Raw genomic sequence first — 3,718 nt, 5'->3', positions numbered from 1 at the left:
CTGGAGCGCAGAGAAGCCAAAGCACAAGGAAGAATTTGAGATACTAAAGAGTTGAATAGAAGATTTCAAAAGGCAGCACGGGATGACAAAGTAAAATATTACGATGAAATGTACAAGGAGTTGGAGTCAGAAAATCAAAAGGGCCGAACCTGCTCAGCATTTCTTAAGCTCAAGGAACTGAAGAACAAATTCACACCTCGAGTTGCCATAATCAAGGATGCTTTTGGCAGAATATTGAATGATTCAGGAAGTATTAAAAGAAGATGGAAAGAATATACTGAGTCACTGTATAGAAAGGAATTGGCAAGCACAGAAGAGTTTCATAAAACAACATAAGAGCAAGAGCCTATGGTGAAGGAGGGAGAAGTTCAAGCTGCTTTGAAGGAACTAGCCAAAAAGCCTAGATGGAATGCTAGTTTGTGTGAGAAACAAAGCAAAAATGGTGTTTAAACCTCCTGCATCTCCTCAGCTGTGTGATATTTTCTAACTGACCACTAAATCTGAGTCGCAGGCACTAACTTAATTCCTCAGAACTAATATTTATCACATCTAAGCAAAATACCTAATTTTAGACATAACAAATGGCACTGTGAGTAAAATTTAGACATAACAAGAGAGGCCTGTGAGCAAGATTCATACATGACATCTGGAATTTCTATTCTTTTCAGTGTTTGTTATAATTTGTTATGATCCACACAGTCAAATGCCTTTGCATAGTCAATAAAGCACAAATAGTCTTTCTTCTAGTTTTACTTTTTAAAATTTTCTTTATTTAAACCATAAACATTTATTTAACTTAATATTCTGTGTGTCAGTGGTGGGTTTTTTAAAAATTAATTTTAATGAACATATACAGAGATTTTAGATATCCATACATTCATTGTTGCATTTTTCTCCCTGCACACCCCTTCCCCCAGTTTGCACTTCTCTTTGAAAAGTAAAATTATTTCATTGGTATAGAATAACCCCCTCCTCCCACCCTGAGTACACTCCACTGTGCAACCTTCATTCTGGTCTTTTGTCATAATCATAATAAGCAATCATATATTGCTTTCAAACAGTTATCTCCCTCATCTGTTTCAATACATTATTTATCCAATTTTTCTCAGACTCACTCCAACCCTGATGTCAGTCTCATTCTACACTAGTGGTACCATGCAGCACCTGTTCTTTTGTGACTGAGATACTTCACTCAGCATAATGTCCTCCAGGGTTACTCATTTTGAATAATATTGCATGAGTTCCTTGTTTTTCAATGCAGCGTAGTATTCCACTGTGTGAATATACCAGACCTTCTCTACCTATTCATTTGTTGATGGGCACTTAGGTTGTTTCCAACTCTTTGCTATTGTGAACAAAGCCGCGATAAACAGGGGGTGTGCATATATATCTGCCTAGGTGACAGTTACGGTTTCTTTAGGGTATATTCCTAATAGAGGAATTGCTGGGTCAAATGGTATTTTTATTTGCAACTTTTTGAGAGAGTGCCACACAGCCTTCCATAGCGGTTGCACCATTTTACATTCCCACCAACAGTGAATAAGGGTTCAAGTTTCTCTGCAACCTTATCAGCATTTGTTATTTGCTGCTCTGTTAAATTTTGCTATTCTTACTGGGGTGAGTATTTTCTACTTTCAGCCCGGTTCCATCTGATGTTAGCACTGATAACCCCAGTGCTAAAGCCTTTTGTAAACTCATTTAAACATATGGCAATTTGTTCTAGCCATTTTGGCTGATCTTCAGTTATGGTTTGCATGGGATATTGTATTCTTCTTGTTATAGTAACGACACAGCTCAATAATTTGCACATTCTCTTGGATCTCTATTCATGGATATGGGAACATATATGAATATCTTCCAGTTACTTGGCTAAGCAGCTCTTCTCCAAATTTCTTAACATAGACTGGTGAGCGTGTCCACGGCAGCATCTGTTGGTTGAATTATGTGAATTGATATGCCATTGATTCCTTGGGCCTTATTTTTCCCCCCAGTACTTTCAGGGAACTTAAATTTTCTCCTTCATTACCATTTGCTCTTCAGCACATGGTACTTCCTGCAATATTTCAATGTAAACTGATTATTATTTTTATATAGGGACCTTGTATATTTCATCCATCTTCTTTGATGCTTCCTAGATCAGTCAAGATTTTGCCCAAAGCATTCCTGTACTGCAATTGTATTGTACTGCTTTGTAGTGTAGTATAGTGCATTGTAGGCTTGAATCTGTTTTTCAGTTTTTTCAACTTCAGATATGCCAAGAAATTTCTTCCTTTTTCATTCTCCAACTCCAGTTCTTTTCACATTCTGCTATAATTCTTTGCTTTGTTTTCTGAAGCTACTCTATGTAATCTGCTCAGTTATTTTACTTGAGCATCTCTTCCTTTTATTTTGGGTTCTGGATGTTCGGCTGCAATCTTCAGAATCTCTTCTGACACCCAATTTGGGTTTATCTTTCTCCTCTATCTTTGATGACCTTTTGCTCTTTTTGTGAATAATATCTTTGATGTCATCCCACAATTCATCTGGTCTTCAGCCATTGATGTTCACTGCCTTAAACCTATTCTTAAGAAGATTTTAAAATTCAGATGGGATAGACTTAAGGTTGTATTTTGGTTTTGTGGATTTGTTTTTATTTTCTTCAGCCTCAGTTTAAACTTGTATATAAATAAATAATGGTATCTTCCATAGTCAATTCCTGGGGCCTTGCTTTTTGCCAATCTTTTCAGAGTAGCTTGAACATCTTCCTTCATCACCACAGGCTCTTGCTTATATCTTGTTTCATGAAATTCTTCTGTGTCTGCCAATTTCTTTTGGTAAAATGATTCTGTATACTCTTTCCATCTTATTTAATACTTCTTGGATCATTTAATATTCTGCCCAAAGCATCCTTAAGTAGTGCAACTTGAGGCTTGAATTTGGTTTTCAGTTCCTTGAGCTTAAGAAATTCTGAGTTCAGCCCCTTTGATTTTCTGACTCCAGTTCTTTGCACATTTCATTATAATACTTTACCTTGTCTCCCCACACTGCCATTTGAAATCTGTTCAGCTCCCTAATATCTTTATATCATTCTGTACATTGTCTTGTGTGTGTGTGTGTGTGTGTGTGTGTGTGTGTGTGTGTGTTTATTCTGATTTATTTACAACGTTTGAATACATTGTTTTTCACAAAAATTCCTTCCCATTTCCTTCACCCCATCTACACATCAGATTGCACAATCCTATAATTAACTCCATATGCCCCATTCATCCTCAGCCCACTATTTCCACACTTCCCTCAACTTGGATCCTCACACCCATTCTACAATAGATGTTTTATATATTATTTATCCTTGTGAGACTTTGTTAGTTCACTCAGCTTAATGCTCTCCAGTCTCTCCTAAATTAGGTAGTAATTTTACAAAATAGTTTTTCCTGCATTCTGTGTAGTATTCCATTATATGAATGTGCCACAACTTCTCAATCTAATCGTTTGTGGTTGGAAATCTGGGCTGTTTCCATGTTCTTGCAATGGTGAATAATAGTGCTATGAACATTGGTTTACAAGTTTCTGTTTGAGCCTCAGTTCTCATTTTCTTGGGGTATATTCCAAGCAATGGAATAGCTAGGTCATATGGAATTTCTTTGTTCAGCTTTTTGAGGGACCCACCAAACTACCTTCCAGAATGATTGCACCATAGTACAATCCCACTAACAATGTAAAAATAGTTCCTATCTTTCCA

Source organism: Elephantulus edwardii, unplaced genomic scaffold (assembly GCF_000299155.1).
Source record: "Elephantulus edwardii isolate Elephantulus edwardi_28Jun2011 unplaced genomic scaffold, EleEdw1.0 scaffold00030, whole genome shotgun sequence".
Classification (NCBI taxonomy): Eukaryota; Metazoa; Chordata; class Mammalia; order Macroscelidea; family Macroscelididae; genus Elephantulus; species Elephantulus edwardii.
This window is presented reverse-complemented; position numbering follows the sequence as displayed.